Here is a 19,033-nt window from a genome sequence, read left to right on the forward strand (position 1 = left end):
GAATTCCCTTACCCATGATCCCTGGGGTATCTTGGAAGTTCTTCAAAGTCCTCCTGGTCTCCAGAGGGAAATAGCCTTCTCTCCAGTGATCACCTGCAGAGCATGTTAAGTCATGAAAACGGTGAGGCTTCGTGGAAGGAAAATGACTCTCCCACTGACAGCTACAGTGCCACATATTCGATTGGGTTCGTTTCTGTTTTCCTCAAGTGGACCTGAAGTGGGTCCAAGCAGCCTCCACACTCCTCTGTGAGCAGGGTTCTAACAACACTTACAGCCCTTGGTGTAGCGTTGCCCGTCCTGAAAAGCTGTGAACCCCACGCCGGAGGGATGGATGCAAAGGAGGGATAACATGAAGATGGCATCTTGTGCAGCCCTGGAACTTGCTGTAGCCTCTGTGTCCTAGGAGAACCAACCAGTCATAATACAGCTAGAGGGTCTTGGTCCAAGGAACTCCTGTGAATGAGATGGTTTAGGTTGCTGGGCTATTCCTGCACTGCCCTATGAGGAAATCAAAGGGCATCCTGGGAAGGTAGTTCTGTCGAGGTCTAACCAGGAGACAAGCCTCAGAAGGGAGTGAATTTCAAGAATCGCTGTTACACTGGTGAAGGAAGAGCTGAGACTCCAACCAGAGATGATGAGGCTGCTGAGAGATTAGTGATAGCAAGAAGTACCCATGTCTGCTAGACTAGAGACACCGAGTAGAAAGGGTGCTACCAGCAGTCAGCATCCCTCTGAACATGCTGGGACCAAAGTGGCCTGCCCAGCGAGCTGGAGCCATGGAGGAGGTGCATGTTCTGTTAGAGATGCTAGAAGAGGTTGTATTAGTCTCCACAGAAATTCATGTATGAGAGAGTTTTATATAAAGGTTAAGTGCACATCATGAAAACATCCCAACCCAGTGCTGCCCAAGCCCTCAAGTCCAACATTAACCCATATGTTCCACACCAATCCACAAAGTCCTCCGGCAGCTCACAAAACACACACTATGACGCCGATGGCAGGAGGAAAGCCGAATCAGTGAATGTGTAAGCTTCTCAGCTCTGGCAGGGGTCTCCACACGGCTGCTCCCGCACCCAGGGCTGCATCGGGGTAAGTCCACACGGCTTCTCCTCAGGAATGTCTTACAGGAAATGAGCCTTGCCAGCTGACGCAGGGAACTGGCTAAAGCAGCTGGTCCAACCATCACAAAGCAAGGGACCCGAGAACTAGAAAGGCTAGGTTCACCAAGCCATTTATCCCTCCACCCTTCAATTAACCCACGTGTTTATCGGCCAGTTTGGCACAATAAACTAACTACCTTAGAGGTGGACAGGTTGGAAGGCCCCTGGTTTGCCCCTTTCTCCTGTCTTTCAGTATCTCTAGGTCCTCCTGTTGAGGAAATATTCATGATTGAAACCATGCAAGTTTTCTTTCCTCATATCAAACAAAATCACAGACAGTGCAAAGGATCGAGCTGTGTGCAGTGTGATGAGCTGGGGCTGGGGTGGGCGCATGGGCCAGGAGAACAGTTGAGCTCAGGGTGGTAGGTGGTATCTTTCACCAGTGGCCATCTTGCCAATTCTGAGTCATAGCAACTCCATGAGGCAGAGTCAAAATTCCAACGCTGCACATCTTTACAGAAGTAGCCTATGACATCCTTCTCCCATGGAGAGACTGGGGGATTCAAACTGCCTGCTTTCAGTTAAGAGCCCAGGTTTAACCACCGCACTTCCGGGACTTCGTTGGAGCACCTTGCATCTTCAGAACTCAAACTCACTGCCATCCAGGCGATTCTGACTCATCCTGACCCAGTGGGGCAGGGCCAAACTCTAGCTCCAAGACTCCAACTCTGTATGGAATTTCAAAGTCTAATTTTGTTCCTTGCGAGTGGTTGGTTTTGTTTTGGTTTTTCTTGGTTGGTTGGTGTTTTTTTTTTTTTCCTTCCAACTGCTGACCTTGTGGTTAGCAACTCAACTCACAGTCACCACTCTACCAGGACTCCCAATAAATACGACATTCAATGCTATGAATTTGGGGACTCTGTTACTAGAAACAACTCATTTTACCTCTAAGTGTATTCTAAGACTTAAAATGATAAAATTTCTAAGACCTAAAATCATTGAATATTATATAATTATAATATTAGCCAGTTCTGCTTATCCTGGGAGCCCTGGTGCCGTAGTGGATTTCACATTGGATTTTGAATCGCTGTGCCAGCATTTCAAATCCACAAGCTGCTCCTTGAGAGAAAGATGAGGCTATCTGTTCCCATAACGATCCACAGCTTTATTCCCTGGTGCTCATCTTCCCGACACGATCACTGAAGACAAAGCAGGTGCATAAGCAAATGTGGTGAAGAAAGCTGATGATGCCTGGATATCAAAAGATATAGCATCTGGGGTAAAGGCTTGGAAATAAACAAGCAGCCATCTAGCTCAGAAGCAACAAAACCCACATGGAAGAAGCACACCAGCCTGTGTGATCACAAGGTTTAGAAGGAATCTGGTATCAGGCATCAAAGAACAAAAAAATCATATCATTGTGAATGGGGGGGAGTTCCGGTTAGAGACCCAAAGCCCATCTGTAGGCAACACGACATTCCCTTAGAGAAGGGTAGTGGGGAGGAGACAGGGCAGTCAGGATGCAGTGTAGCAATGAGGAAACATACAACTTTCCTCTAGTTCTTTAATGCCATCCCATCACTATCATGATCCCAATCTACCTTACAAATCCGGCTAGACCAGAGGATGTACACTGGTACAGATAGGAACTGGTAACACAGGGAATCCAGGACAGATAAACCCCTCAGGACCAATAATGAGTAATGATACCAGGATGGGAAGAGGAAGGTGGGGTAGAAAGGGGGACTTGATCACAAGGATCTACATATAACCTCCTCCCTGGGGGATGGACAACAGAAAAGTGGGTGAAGGGAGACGTCAGACAGTGTAAGACATGACAAAATAATAATTTACAAATTATTGAGGGTACATGAGGGAGGGGGAGGGAGGGGGAAATGAGCAGCTGATATTAAGGGCTCAAGTAGAAAGCCAATGCTTTGAGAATGATGATGTCAACAAATGTACAAATGTGCTTGACACAATGGATATAGGTATGGATTATGGTAAGAGTTGTATAAGCCCGCAATAAAATCAGTAAAAAAAAAAAAAGAAAAAAAGATTCACAGCATTGAAAAGCCCTAAGGAGCAGGCTCATCATGAGTTGAAATCCACTCCATGGCAGTGTGTTTCCTTGTCCTAAGAAGTAGAGGCTTCTGCTGCTTGGTATCAGACATAGGGACTCTGGGTCATCTCACAGAGCTTCCATACGCCTTGTCCAGGACCCTTCGATCAATAGCTTAGATCACCCTCATCCTCCGGAGAGACTCTAGAAATTACTCTTTAGAATGAAAATTTAATGCTCAATGGCTTTAATATGATAAGCTTATGTCATGGAGGAGAGTAAACGAAACCCAAATAGTCCTGATTGATAGCTCGGACCCCAAACCACCAGCATGTCACACTGTGATTTCACTTTAGAATATTTAATTATTCATTTAATCACCAATTCCCTTATTTTTCAATAAACAGTGCTCACACTGCACAGAAAATGCGTGTCCTTTGACACCTGGGTGACATCTTCTTCCGAGAACTCTCCTGTCTCCCCAAACTCCAAGTCACCCTCCCATGGTGGCACCTCGTGGGGGCGGCAGTCTTCTCTGCCTTTGGCCCTCAAGACAGACTCCGTTATTAACAATTCTGAGAAACCTCAGCTATCGTTTTCTGAGCATTTTCAGTGTAAGCATTAGGCTGAGCTTGGACCCAGCCCTTCCTGATCGACAAGAGGTGTAGATGCACCAGGTTAGACTCTCTCCTTCTCATCCAAACCACAGTGCATGGGAGGGGAAGGGAGAGGAATCCCTTCACTAAACTATGCTTTCTCCCAGGCATCCATCCCAAACTGTAGCCCCGCGGTCTATTCGGTCTATTCGTTGTTGTGTCTTGAAGGTCAGATTGACCTAAAAGGGAACAGCGTTTCTGGAAACCTGGGTTCTGGGCGAGCAGCAGCAGCACCTGGGAAATTTTTTAGAAATGCCAATGACCAGGCCCCACCTCGCACCTCCTGAATCAGAACATCCAGGGGTGGGGTTCAGCCATCCGTTTCAACAGCCGATTCTGAAAGATGCTTACGCCTAAGAAATAACTTAGAGATGATGCGCCTTCCTCCTACCATCCAACCCACCCAACAACTTACTCCGCTTCCTCAAAGCCCTGACGAGGGCTTCTGAGGCTCGACCTTCATGGGAAGAGCCAGCCTCATCTTTCTTCAGTGGCTTTAGACCCTCCAGTCTTTCCGGACAGTCCCACCTGGGCTCCTTCTACCATCCGACGACAGAGCTAAATTCTCAGTCCCCTGCGCTCTGACAACCCTGCTTCCCTGGCTATATAACACCTGTGGCGTGATCGGCACTCTCCTGCTGAGTTGATTTTTTGGATGTAGAGTTTGGTGTAATCCATACTCCTTGATCCCATACATTATTAAGTGCCTGGTATGTGGTAGGTGCTCAAGAAACATTTGCTAATAAAATGGAACGGCAGACCTAGACTTTCTAAAACAGGATATACCTTTGCGAGCTGGAGAGCACCTGAGGGCGTTTTACATCAGGGTGAGTTGTAGAGGAGCCCTTCCTCCCTGGGCTTGCCCACCAGATTGCCGCCCTGAGGCATGGCGGCCTTCCAGCTTCTTCCCTCTCCGCCGGCTGCAGGGGCAGCAGCAGCTGCACAGCACAGCTGCACGCGGGTGCTTGTGAGAGGGGCAGAGTCTCAGGCCCAGGACGCAAGACTATTACACCGGGAATCTGCATCTTGGTGAGATGATTCACCTTGTTACAGTCTGAGAAGCATTTTCATTTGGATCAATCACCGATCGAATCCCTGGTCCTTCAATGTAATGCTCACTCGCACTTTTGTGGTTGGACTTTGAGGCGAAAGTCTACACCCTAGTGAACCCACAAATGTGCAGCGCTGAGCCAGGAGGGGACGACTGAGGTGAAATTGATTAGTTTCATTCAAGACCACCAAAATCAAACTTTCTGCCATCGGGTCAACTGGGACTCCTAGTGACCTGATAGGACAGAGACAAACTGCCCAGGGGGGTTCCAAGGTGGTAATCTTTATGGAAACAGGCTGCCCACCTCTCGCTCTCCGACAAAGTGGCTGCCCCTTTGGAACCATGGGCTTGGGTGCAGATGGGTGAACGATCTGGCTTCTAGAAAAGAACGCACCCCGGCTCACACTCCGGGGGGTGTTCGTCCTCCAGCTCTTGAAAGGTCAGCCCCTGGCCTCCAGTGGTTTCGTATGCAGTGCCCCTCTTGAAGTAGGCAGCAACCTGCAGATGGCGATGGGCAGCCCGACCCGCGATGTTAGCAACCTCCTATCCTCGCCCCCAACTGCTTCATGCCCTGTGGTTTCAGGGTGGAGCCATTTGAATCTTAATGTGTCTATCTGAAGTACAGCCAACTTTCCATTATAGTTATGGGAGTCGAGTAATAGCATGAAGCAGAAAGTCAGCAGCTAATCAGCATGAAGGATTTCCCCCTCGAGTTTCCCCTTTGCCCCGAAGTCTTTTCCTGGAGCTGCTGATAATTAGTAAAATCATGCGGTTTGAGGGCCTTGTTTCCTCCAGCTGTCCTTGCTGCAGTGTTAGTGAAGGTGCTGGCAGGCACGCGAAGGAAGTGGGCGTATTGAAGTGCCCCAGGTTTGCTGTGTCTGGAAATTGATGCCAGAAAGGTATTGGTTCATCTTTCTAAACACAGTACCTGGTATCCAGTAGCTGCTCCACTGATGCCGTTTGTTAGTCCCGGTTGACTAGAGAAACAAATCCAGAGATTTGTGTATAAGAAAGAGCTTTGTTTAAAAAGTAATTGTATATCAAGAAAACAGACCAGCCCAGTCCAGATGTCCAGATAGAGTCTGTAAGTCCAATATTAGCCCATATGTCTGGAACCAATCTATAAATTCCTCTTCAGACTCAGGCAACACATACAATGACACCGAATGCAGGAAGATGATAGGCCAGTGAGTGAAAGGTCTTTGGATCCAGTGGCAGTGGAAGCATCTCAGCGCTGGCATGGATCTCAACGTGGCTTCTCCAGCTTCAGGCCTCTACCTCCCTCAGCGCAGCTCCATGTGCCTTGTCAGCAGGAAGAGGAAGCAGAGAGTGATGGGGTGGCCCCAGTGAGCTATTTATCTCCACAGTGCCTCCAAATAAGGTCATCGAGCTGCAACTTGATTGGCATGCTAAACTCCACCTCTTCACTCTTATTAGTCGCAAGTTGATACCAGATTATGTAACTACCACACCTTTGAACTGAACGGAATAGAATCAAGACAGAGTAGAAATCATGGAAGTTAACCCAGACGACTTCCTTAGGAGAGTTTTCAGAGCATGGCCCGGGAAAGGGCAATCCATACAGTGCTCAACACGGTCTGTGAGTTAGAGAGACAGCTGGGACTTCTGGGTGACCAGAGCAGCTAGTGTTCACCGGCAGAGGACCAGAGAGGACAGAGCTGCGGAGAGGGTGAATTCTGGACACTTGAAGGAGTTTTCGTTGAGTTTAGCTGAGCCAGGCTATTGTCACATGTATGTGAGGAAACTGCCCAAGCTGGAGTGAATCTGCCCAGAAGGATTAGCAGAAACCATGCTCAGTGCTCACATCACTTTGGGGACCATCCCTGTTCTCCCAGTGAGACTGGAAGACCTCCTGATTCTGGGACATTGATGGTGGGAGCCAAAGGACCTGACCTTAGCAGGGGGGATAGACGAAGGAGCACGGCCCCTTGTCTGAGTGACACATCTCCCAAGCAAGCTCTGAAAAGATCCACAGTAACTGAACTGGGTCCCAGAAAGGGGGAAAAATGCTGAAGATGACTTGGGGGAACATAAAAATATCCACATGCCACAAGGTAAAAAAAAATCAAAATATCTGGAATCTAATTAAAAAATTACCAGGCAGACAGAGAAGCAGGGTCATTAGACACTTGATGAACGGTCATTAAGTCAAACAACTGAAACAGACCCCTATGGATGGAAATTTTAGCATTGTTAAATGTGGAAGTTAAAATAATTTTTATTTCTTCTGTATGCTTAAAAAAGGCGTGTAGATATGTAGAAGTTATTAAAAAGACCAAATTTCTAGGAGCAAAACCTATGATGCATAAGGTGAATACACAGAATAGAATGAACAGAAAACAAAAACAGTACAGGTGGACAGATGAGTGAACTTGAAGTGAGCCTGATAGAAACTATCCAATGAGACACTACTACACATATATCAATATTACTCAAGTGAGAGAGCTTGATGGTACCCAATATTGGCACCCAATTTTCAGGAAGACCTGAAAGCTTCCTAAAGCTTCGCTCGTGAGAATGAGCAACAGTGCAACCCCTTTGAGAAACAGTCCAGCAGCTACTTAAAATATTAACCTTTCATCTACCAGATGGACGAGAAATTCCACTCAAGTGTTTCCCCAACAGAAATGCAAGCATGTGTCCATACAGAAACACAAATGTCCCTAATGACTCTATTTATATTAGCGCCAAATGAGATACCAGCCATTCATCAAAACCCAAGGGCTAAATAAAGAGAGGGACCTCGAGACAATGGTGTTCTGCTCCGCAATGAAAAGACTGATTGGCACACGCTACAACAGGATGAGCCTCACAGGCATGATCCTCTTTGAAGGAAGTTAGATAGAGGGATTCTCGCTATACTATTTCGTGTATTAAAATACTGCCACCTGTAAGCTTTTCTTTAGTGACAGAAAACAGATTAATTGTTGCCTGGAAATGGAAGGGGTTATGGGAGATGTTTATAAAGGGTCCCCAGGAAGCATCGTGGGGTGATGGATATGATCATTAACTTCATTGTGATCTCACAGATGTTAATTGGTGTAAATTTAATAGGCACTTTTAGGAGAGACAATTTGCTGTAAATCATTTTTGTGCCTTCGTATATCAGCACAAGTTAAAGGTGGAGGTACAAAAAATTATTTCGAGATAAACCGGCCTCTTTGCTATCTCCTGGACATTCTATGCTCTCCTGTCTCTTTGTACCTGGTCGTGGCATCTCTGTGGACAAAATGTCCTCCTGCCGTTCCCCACCTGCCAAAATCCTCATCCCATCAGGCGTTTTTCACATGCCATTGTCATCAGGAAGCATGTTCTAATCCCTGTACTCCAGCAGAAGGCGCCCTGGTGGCAACATGGGTTAGATTAGCACGGTGCTGCCGAGAGGCTAGTGATTCAAACACACCAACTGTGCCACGAGAGAAAGATTGACCGTCTGCTTCTGTGAAGAATATAGCCTTGGAAACCCCACTGAGAAGCTCTCTTCTGTTCTCTAGGGCGGCGATAAGTCTGCGTGGAAGTGCCAGCAGTGGGTTTGATGCTTAGTGCTTGAGCAAGCCTTTCCTGCCTTCCTTGCATGCTGTGTCTCTGCAATGGCACTTGGTCTGACACATACTATTATTATTTGGGGACCATCAACCTCCTGAGGATCTAAGAGGCTTGGACTGAATGCAACTAATCTTTGTAGCCCCCAACCCCATGCCTTGAAGAGCCCCACTACCTGTGGATGGGCATTTCAAGATCTGGAGGACACAGTCGTCCAAAGATAGAAACCCAAAAGTCAACTGGCCATGAGAGAAGGCTCTCCTTATTCTGCTAGAGTCAAACCCTTTGCCTTTCGACTGCTGCTGGCTGAGTCATTGCAGAGATGTCCTAGCTGGTCCCCTGCGTCCATCCCTTCTGACACGATCTCCCTAAGGCCAGGCTTAGTCATGTCACTCTACATACATTCGATCGGCATGTCCCCTTCAGGCTCAGTTTCCACGGTGCTCAATGCTATTTGTTTAACTTTTCCGTGTCTTGTTCTGGCATCTCTTAGCTTAGAATTCCACGCCATGCCTCTGTGGTTTAGCCAACTTCTAATCGTTCAGAACAAGGTTACGGCCATCACTCCTCCCGCCATGGCACCTGCTGTAACTCAGTTCACAGCTAGTTGCAGACCAGGAAAGTGAGATGCTGAGAACTCAAGGTATTTGCTCAAGACGATTCAGCGTTAGGCAGTGCATAAACCCAAGTCACCTACGTCCAGTCTGAACTGCTTTCCAGCCATGTCCTGGGAAGCATCGGCAGTGCCATGGTTCATTGCTCACCTTCCAGGTGGGAAACGTGGAAGCAATGGACCATGACTCCAGACCAGCCCCCTTCCCTCGGTGGAGACTTGTGCATTGCTGTGGTGTTAAGCAGGTTTCAAGGAAGCTTCCAGAATGAGATGGACCAAGGAGAGAGGCCTGGTGGTCTTTTTATGAGGGGGAAATGTAGCCAATGAAACCCACGTAAATCACAGTGGCCCTGTGCGCAGTCATGGGAGTGGCACAGGACTCGGGCATCATGTATTCCATAGTTCCTGGGTCGTCATCTCTTAGGGCCCAGCACTCAGGCAGCTAACAACAGTACAAGGTGGTGTATGTGGCCTCTCCTGGGCAACAATAAGTTCTTTTTCCTCGTTGTTACCCACACCTAGACTGCCTAGCACAGAGCAGGCATTCAATAGACAGAGGTGAACGGATTATTCGAGAGTGGTTTGTGCTACTTTGACTTGCCCCCCCCACCCCTCCACATTGGCTTCTTGCCTTTTCGTTCTTGGAAACGGTGTTCTTCGTCTTGGTGAAAGCAGTCTGTGCGGCTTGATAGGCAGCCCTCCCACAGACTGCCCAAGGACACCAAACGGCGTGTGACGCTTAATCAGCTGACTCACACATCGGCAGGGAACCAATGTTTGCCATGTTCTGAGGTAGAAGCAGACGCTGGCCTCCCCAGGAGCCCAGAGGAGCCCCCAGGTGTCAACCACAGAAATCCCAGCCCCTCCCTGCCCTCTCCATGGCTTGCCCCCCACCCTTATGTACCACCACGTCAAAGAGCAGAAGGTTTTGAAATCATGTGCAACCGTTTTCCAGCTTCTACTTTTTAAAAAATGTGTTTCTTTAAAACAAACAAAGAAAAGAAAAAGCACATGAGTGAAGTCAAAAACTAGCCCTCTGCGTGGCTGTTTCACGGAGACACGGATGCTCCCCGCAATGTGTCTGACACCTTGGTATTTACTATAAGAAGGAGCAAATCTGAAATTCATGTCGCATGACCTTTTAAAACTTGGGATGAACATTTGCATTATTCTGATTTTCGCCCTCCCTTGTGACCGGTACGGAATTGCATGCCAACTTAAAACTTGTCGAGATGGTTCAGATAGGGACTTAAAAAGAAATAGCAATTTGTGGAGAGCAGATTTATTTGTTTGTGCTTGTCTAAATCTTTCAGGTAATGAAAATGATTACTGTTATCTCCAAGAGAGGGGAAAGGGTGTTTGAGTAAAGGCTTCCAAAGAGAATATAATTATGAAGCTGCCAGCTCCAGAAACACCCTGACAATGGTGTGGCGACGAAGTACATCGCGAGGGCTGCAAACACAGAAGAGTGACCAAAGCCACGACCTCGCTCTGGAGGAAATGGGAAGAAGTGAGGTAGCTTTGCCTGGAGCGGCTCAGAGTTCTCCCCCTATTTCCAGGTCTCTGGAAGTAGGCAAACCTGTACTCTTAGTTGCCTAGAAATCTGCGTTCAGCCTCAACAATACTGCTGTCTGCAAATGTGGCCTTGGGGAACCAGCTCTCCCTTCTGGAAGTTAGCTGTTCACCTCTAGAATGACGGGTTGGGTTGAAGGACCTCTGAAGTCTCACCTCCCTTTGAGGCGAGAGACATGGGTTCAATTCTCAGCCACTGCCTCGCAAGCGTAACCACTACCTGTCTTATCAGCGGCACCTTATGTGTTGTGATGATGATGGACGCGTTTCAGAGGGGCGTCCAGACTCAAACAGACTTGGGTGGGGATGGGGGATGATGTATCCTATGCACCTTCACCTGATTCACAATAAACAGTTTTTCTTACAAAAACATAGAGGCAAAAAAGTACTGCTGATGAAAGTTATCAGCATCCTTTTTGACATTATCAACCAGGAAAGAAAAGGAATATTGCTTAACACAGTGGTGGCAGAGAATCTCATCACAGAATGGACCGGCGCGTAACTATCGGGAAGATTGCCCAGGACCAGGCAGCATGTCATTCTGTTGCACACTGCGGTCCCTATGAGTCAGACTCGATGACAAAGAACAGCGACCTCAGCATATCAGCATGCTTCAGAAATATCCCATAGGCAACGTGGACTCTGCCACTCCCACCCTCATGGCAGATTTCAAGAAAGGCTTATGCAGGCGCCCCGGAGGGGGAGGGTGGGACTGCCAACGCAGAAAGCGACTCATGGCCCTTTTTCTAGATGAGGCGTCAGCATGCTCCTTCAAGGAGTCGCATGAGGCAGCCCCTTCCATTTGATCAAAGTTGGGTCTGAAAAGAGAATTGCCTTCTCGGCTCCTTGGAGAAAATGTTGCAACGTTGAGTCTGGCGCTTCTCAACAGGAGAAACCATCAGTCTTCAAAAAGACAACATGTGGGAGCTGCCGGGGTCCAGTAGCAGGGGATGGAGAGGCATCATGGATGGCAGGGTCAATGAATAGAAAAGCAGATGTAACAGCGCCCTGGCTGTGGCGAGCACACGCATGGATGCACGGACTCCACATGGGCGTACACTCCACCGTAACACGACATTGCCACAAATCTGTGGCCGTCGGCCAAACTGCAAGGATGTCCGTGAAACATCCTCTTCATTACTTTTTATTTCCATTTTACTGGGGGCTCTTAGAACATTCCATACATCGATTGTATCAAGCATATTGATACATAATGTTGCCACCATTGTTTTCTAAACATGTACTGTCTGTTTGAGCCCTTGGTATCAGCTCCTCTTGTTCCTTCCCTCCCCCCTCCCATCCTCATGTCTCTGTGATAAATTATGATTATTATTTTCATATCTTACACTGACCGCTGTCTCCCTTCCCCCATGCTTCTGTTGTTCATCCCCCTCAAGGGTTATGCATAGATCATTTCGATCAGTTCCTACTTCCTCCCCTCCTCTCCCTACCTTCCGCCTACCCTCCTGGTATCCCTACTCACATTTCTGTTCCTGAGGGGGTTATCTGACCTGGATTCCATGTGTCATGAGCTCTTATCTGTACTAGTGTGTGTATATGTTCCGGTCTAGCCAGAACTGACAGGTAGGACTGGGGTCATGATAGTGGGGGCATGAGAAATCCTCAAAGAACCAGAAGAATGGAGGGAGGGGGGAAAATGAGGAGCTGATACCAAGGGCTCAAGTAGAAAGCAAATGTTTTGAGAATGATGATGGCAACAAATGTACAAATGTTCTTGACACAATGGATGGATGGATTGTGATAAGAGTTGTACTAGCCCCCAATAAAATGTTTTGGTTTTTTTTTAAGAGCCAGAGGAGTATTGTGTGTTTCATGGGCCCTATATTGCACCCTGGTTGACTCATCCCTTCCTTGTGACCCTGTGCAATCACAAGGGGTGGCAGAGACCCCAAATCCTTTCCGTTTAATTTTACATTTTTCCAATTCATGTACTTCCCATCCTCTCCATGGCTAGATATTGCACAGAACACACTTAAACTAAAAAATTTCCCATGGTGTATATGGAATTCAATTTTAACCAGGCTTTGGGTAGGGGGGGGTGAGGGGGCAGGGGTTGCTAAGTCTGGTAGCTGTTTCCCAGGGTCATACATGCTCAGACTCCTTTATGTTCCGGATGTCGTCTCTGTGGGGTGGACAGTCTATTCCATTACTGGGAGGTATGAACGATCTAGAGACAAAGGCCTAGTCAGTGAACCTGCATAGCACCTTGGATACCTACATCCCTTATTAATTTATTTTTTAATCAGCTGAGCAAGGTCAACCTACAGAGTGTTTTGTGAATTGAGGCTGAGATGGGCTGTGGAGAAACACAACACTTCTTCTCGCTCTGCCGTCTGCTGACTCCACCTCTAAAGCTAGGATAACAATAGGATTCCCCCAGGAAAGGACAAAGTGCTGAAATCCTTCCCGTCTTTGTAAATGTGTGCATTCTGGCAAAACTGAAACTCGGCCAATGTGAGATAGATACTCTGCCGGGTTTCCTCAGAGCTTAGCCCAACAAGAATATATCACACATGACCTGCTTTTGCCATGGGAGGATGTACAACCAGGAGATCTTTTCTGTTGTTTCTTTCATTTAACTATTCATACAAGACGCATTGCTGAGGTGATCTCCTGGTGCCCATTATGGCCACTAGATCCCCAAGTCTACATTCTTTAAAATCATTTTATCGGGGGCTCATACAACTCTTATCAACAAGCCTGCGAGCCCCATCCATTGCCTAGCTTCCCGAGTGTGCTTTCTCTTGCTCCACATGCTGAGAAAAGGTCACTTGTATCCTTTGTTCTCCAGGTTGCAAGATTTGTTTTATTTTATTAATTTATGGTAGGAGACTTCAAGTTTTGTGTGTCAGCCTCGTGCCTTCTAAACAGGGGACGGGGAGAATGCTGGGAAATATTACTTGGCTCACTGCAAGCCTTTGAGAGAGTGAGAGGGGAAGAAAATTACTCTTTTATTGTGAGGTTGGCCAAATGATCTCTGAGAAGCTGTGATATCATTCACAGGCCGTGCCAAGCTGGATCGAAACTGCTCATCTTGGCAGACACCTCGAATGAGCATCTAATTCCTCGGGGTTGGTATGGGCCTTTATCAGAAATAGTTCCATAGGCAGTATTTACATAACTGTGGTGGAGTGTGAGAATAAACACAGCTGTGAGATTGCCCTAAATATTTCTATTCAGCAGGGAATTAGAAGAGAACTTTATCGCTGAACTACAGATAAACACAATTCATCAAGCAGTGGTCAGCTCAACTGGGGAACAAAGTAGGAGTCATAAAAGACTGGGCTGCTGAAAATAGCTCCCATCAGCCATCCCGACTTTATTGCTCCGCACTCCTCCCCGCCCTCCCTCCCTCCTCGTCACCAGTCCCAGAAATGGAGGATTCATCAGCTAGCCAGAAAGTTGTCCCGATTTTTTCCCCCCTAGCCCAAGAGGGAAGTCAAAGGCTCCCTCCTTTCCTGAGTTCGGGCCTAATAGGGTTAGCTGGTTTTTCAGTGCATTACGTTTGTCATTTTAGCAAGGTTCTTCTTCATTTCTTTCTAGACTATAGAATTAATTGTTGGTAGGAATAAGTTGGTCTTTTAGTTTTGTGTTTTTGTTCTGTTTTTGCTTTGTCAAGAAGACTTGCTCTTAGCTCTTTAAAGTGTTTAAAAGCTAAGTGATCTGCACTGTATAGTTACTTTAAGCCTCCGTACATTGTAGACAGGACTGTGGTTCCCGTTCAGCTGTGGACCAGAAGATAGTTACCCAGTGCCCTGGAGTCAAGCTCTCAGACTTTGTGGACTGAAACACTGTGAGTTACAGAAACATTTACAGCGGAGACATTAAGTGAGGACCAAGGAATCCAACGGGTAGCTGCTTCCAAGGCACAGATTTAGGGTGGAAACCAAGAATTCGGTGCCACAAAAGCACAATATTCTGTTTGGATATTGCAAAATTGGAAGGCAGAATTACTTGAGATGGGGTAGATTGACATTGATTGGTTGGCAAACCAGTGATGGGATGTTTGCATTGAACACTTGGAATATACCTCTAAGGAGATTTTGCTGACAGTTGGCCGTTTGTTGGGGTCCATTGAGTCGGTTCTGAGTTAAAAGGGCTCTGTAGACAATAGAACAAAACACTGCTACCCCGTACCACCCCCCACTCACTACTTTGTTCGAGCCCATGGTGGAAGCCATTGGGTGAGCCTATTTCACAAAGGGTTTTTCTCATTTCTGCTGGCCATCTTGGCCCTCTACTTTACCAAGCAGGATAGCCTAACAGGGGACAGAGTCCCTAGGAGGCAGAATTGACTAGATGGCAGTGAGTTTTGTTTCTGGTGTGGCCTCTCCTCATAACATGTCCTAAGTACATGAGACAGCCTCTCGTCATCCTTGGTTCTAAAGAGCATTCTGGCTAGACTTCTTCTGAGATCTACTTGCTCTTCTTCAGGAAGTCCAGGGTACATGCCCTATTCTTAAACAGCACAATGAGTCCAAGGCATCCGTTCTTCCTCAGTCTTCCTTAGTCATTCTACAGCTGTCACGTGCACGTGTAGGATTGAAAATGCCATGGTTTGGGCTAGGCATGCCTGAGTCCTCAAAGTAACATCTTCGATTTTTAATGCTTCATAGAAAACTTTGGCTGTCTATTTGCGCAAAACAACATTCTGTTTGATTTCTTGACTGCTGATTATGGATGCAAGCAAAATAATATCCTTCACATTGTCCATCCTTCCCCCCCCCCCCCATCTGTTAATCATGATGCTACTTATTGATCCAGTTGTGGGGATTTTTTTCTTTATGTTGAGGTACAATCCATACTGAAGGCTGTAGACTTCAGTCTTCATTAATAAGTGTTTCAAGACCTCTTCACTCTCAGTAGGCAGGACTGTATCTTTATCCAATCCCGATGCTGCATTCTTCCTCACTTAGCCCAATTTCTTGGATTATTTTCTCAGCAATCAGAAAGAATAAGAATGTGGTGAAAGGTTACAACCCATTTTAAACCACATGCTATCCTCATGTTCTATTCAAAATATTACCTCTTGGTCTAGATACAAGTTCCTCTTGAGCATAATAAACAAACACACAAAAAACTTCACTACTATCAAGTTGATTAAAAGACATGTTGCATTAGACAAATCTGCTGCACAAGACCTCTTTCGGGTGCCGAAAAGCAAGGATGTTCCTTTGAGGATTAACGTGAACCTGACCCAAACCATGCTATTTTCAAAAGAGGCAAGGATTGCAAGATTTCGTCTGATATGCTTTGAACATGTTGTCAGAGACATCAGCCCCTGGAGAAGGACGTTGGACTTGGTAAAGTGGAGGGGCAACAAAAAAGAGGAAGGTCCTCAACGGGGTGTACTGACACAGTGACTTCAATAATGGGCTTGGACCTGGGAGGGATTGTGTGGCTGGTACAGGACCGTTGCTGTTTCATGCTGGTGTTTGTTTATACGCAGTGTTGTGCACAGGATTGCTATGGGTAGGACTGACTCAATTGCACCTAACAACAACATCAAGTTGATTTCATTTGGGATGACCCTATAGGACAGGGTAGAATGGCCCCTGTGGGCATCCGAGAGTGTAACTCTTGTGGGAGTAGAAAGCTTCATCTCTCCATGCAGTGACTGGTGGTTTCAAACTGCTGACTTTGTAGTTATCAGCCCAAATTGTAACCACTACACCACCAGTACTCCTTGATCACAATGAAGTATTCCGGAATTCCCATTATCTGAAATTTGCTTTAGTCCATGCAGATGGATGTCTTTACATAGTGAAGAAAACATAGAATACCTTTCTACGACTCTTTGCATTCAGGCAAGATCTGTTTGATGTCAACAATATTCCTCATTCTATGCCCTCTTTTTCATCTGGTTGAATGCCTGGCAGTTCCCTCTGGTTGTACTACTGCAATTGTTTTTAAAGATTACCTTTGATAAAAACTTACTGGCATGTGATAGTAATGATATTACTTGATAATATCTTCATTCTGTTGTGTCACTTGCCTTTGGGATAGGCACAGATACGGATGTCTTCCAGTGGGTTGGCCAACTCTTCCAAATTGCTTGCCCCAGTGAGAATCTCCATCATGGATGGCATCTGCCTATTGAAGCATCTCCATTGGTATGCTGTCAATTCCTTGAGCTTTGTTTTTCACCAGTGCCCTCGGTGTACTTTCCCCTCCGGGATAGTCGGTTCTTGGTCATATATTGCCTCCTGACATGGTTGAGTGTTGACCACTGGATTTTGATGCAGTGACTGTGTGCATTCCTTCTCCCGTCATTGGAAGGTTCTCGCATCATTCAGTATGTTCCCATGGACCTAACTGCAACCCAAGGCTTGGATGGTTTGTTTCCTTCAGTTCGTTCAGCTCTCGGCATGCTGAATGCGCTCTTCCCTTTGGGCTTTCTAACCCCATGTCTTTGGACATTTCATTATAATACCTTTGCTTCTCCAGCTGCCCTTTAAAGTCTCTGTTCAGCTGTTGTACCTTATGATGCCTTGTTTTAAAATGTTCTTATTGTGAATTGGATGACGGTTTTACCTAAGGCAGATCATCATTTTGACAATCAACAGTTCGTAGCATTTTGTGTCAGCTCATCTCCTGCGATTTCCTCAATGCTCCATCACTCGTGCCCTCTCCCACCTGTGCTTCCTGGGTCCATTCCTCCCCCTCTCCTGACTCTCAGAACGTTGTTCTTGGGGAAGTGCTGCCCTGTGGTGAAGTGGTAGGCTATTCTAACCCAAGGGTGAATTGAGTCCAAGAAGGGTGGCTGAGCACCTCAGTTTTAAGAGTCCTCCCCATCTCTATCTGACCAGTTAGCTTTATGATTTGGGGTTTGTTCCACATTTTCTCTTACTCTATCCAGGGCTGTCTAATGGAATCCTTTTCAGAGCAGTTGGTAGTAATAGCCGGGCACCACCTACTTATGGACTCGGGGTTGTGGCATCTGATGTTTGTGTGGTTCATTAACTTACTGGGCATATTGTCTCAGTGTGTGATTTTTAATTTTTTGAATGAAATGGGGATTTACATTTCACATTGTCAACTTTGGATTCAACCGTTTAAACTTCTAATTTAACCCCCTGTAGCTTACCCTTCACCCACTCCTTAATTTCTGGTCTCCGTCTCATGAGCTCAGATCTTCCTTTACCCCCAAGCTAACGTTCATGTGATTTTTTTTATTTGCTTCAGCTGCTCTGGGTTCAGGAGCAACTTTGAGTCTCTCTTGGCATCCATTTTGGTCATTTCTTTATTCCTGTCTTTTTAATGACTTTTTCTTTTCTTCATGTATGATGATCTGGATATCATCTTATGTCTGCTGGGGTCCCTTGGCCTTTGTGCTCGATGTTTCAAATCTGTTCTTGAGTCATCTCTAAATCAAGTGAGACTTTCTCGTGTTACAGTTTGGCTCTCCTGGATTTGTGTGCATTTTCTTTAGCTTCCACTTTAACTTGCGTATGCACAATTGACGGTCTGTTCCACTGTCAACTCGTGGCCTTCTTCTCATTGACGATATAGAGCTTCTTTCTCAATTATCTCTTCTCAGAGATGTAATTTATTTGAATGCTGTGTATTCCATACAGTGAGGTCCATGTGTATAGTTACCATGTATACTGTTGAAAAGAATATTTGCAATGCGTAAATTGTTGATCTTGCAATTATCTATTCTGTTCTTGAAAACCTCTATGCTGTGTTGTCTAGCATTGTTTCTATCACCAAGACCATCTTTTCCAGCTACGAATATTCTTTTGCTTTTTTTCCAACTTCTGCATTCAAATCACCAGTGGTTATCAATGAACCTCCCCTCTCTACACCTGTCTCTTTTTTGGTTTCTTTTGGGACACTCTAGTTGGATTCCAGACCTCCTCTAACTCACCATCACTTTATCTCAATTCTTACCCTAGTTATATTTGCAAAACCCTATTTCTAAAGAAGTTCACATTCTGAGGTTCTAGGTTGACAGGAAATGTATTAGAGGGAAACTGTGCAACGAATCATAGCTAGTGAACTACTTGGGATAGGGATCACATACTTCACTTGCCCCTAAAGCACCGACACCACGCTGGATACCATGTAAGTATGCCGGAATACTTGTCAATTGGCTGTCATGTCTGTCCACATATGTGAAGAAATAGCCGCGTGTTTCTAGTCCTGTGTTATAGCAAAGAGATTGACTCGGACCTTTGGTTTGATGTACATGCCTTGCGTCATTGCTAACAGTATATGAAAGAATACTTGTGTCCTGAACCAGTACAGCCGGATCCTTCCCGTTTGCTCCCGATGAAGGAGCCCATTGCTATTAACAGAGGAAGTCCACCCCTCTTTCCTTTCTACTGGCCTTTTGAGTTTTGCTGGGGAAATCAAGGACAGTCTAGATCACTCTTTATTCAGTCCACAAAT

General features: G+C 46.2%; 1 protein-coding gene across 1 annotated transcript in view; it reads left to right on the forward strand.

The window, feature by feature from the left end:
• SNTB1 (syntrophin beta 1) overlaps positions 1-19,033 on the forward strand; it is a 273,624-nt gene that overhangs the window by 155,428 nt on the left and 99,163 nt on the right. The window lies entirely within an intron of this gene.

The sequence above is a fragment of the Tenrec ecaudatus genome, chromosome 5 (assembly GCF_050624435.1).
Source record: "Tenrec ecaudatus isolate mTenEca1 chromosome 5, mTenEca1.hap1, whole genome shotgun sequence".
Taxonomy (NCBI): domain Eukaryota; kingdom Metazoa; phylum Chordata; class Mammalia; order Afrosoricida; family Tenrecidae; genus Tenrec; species Tenrec ecaudatus.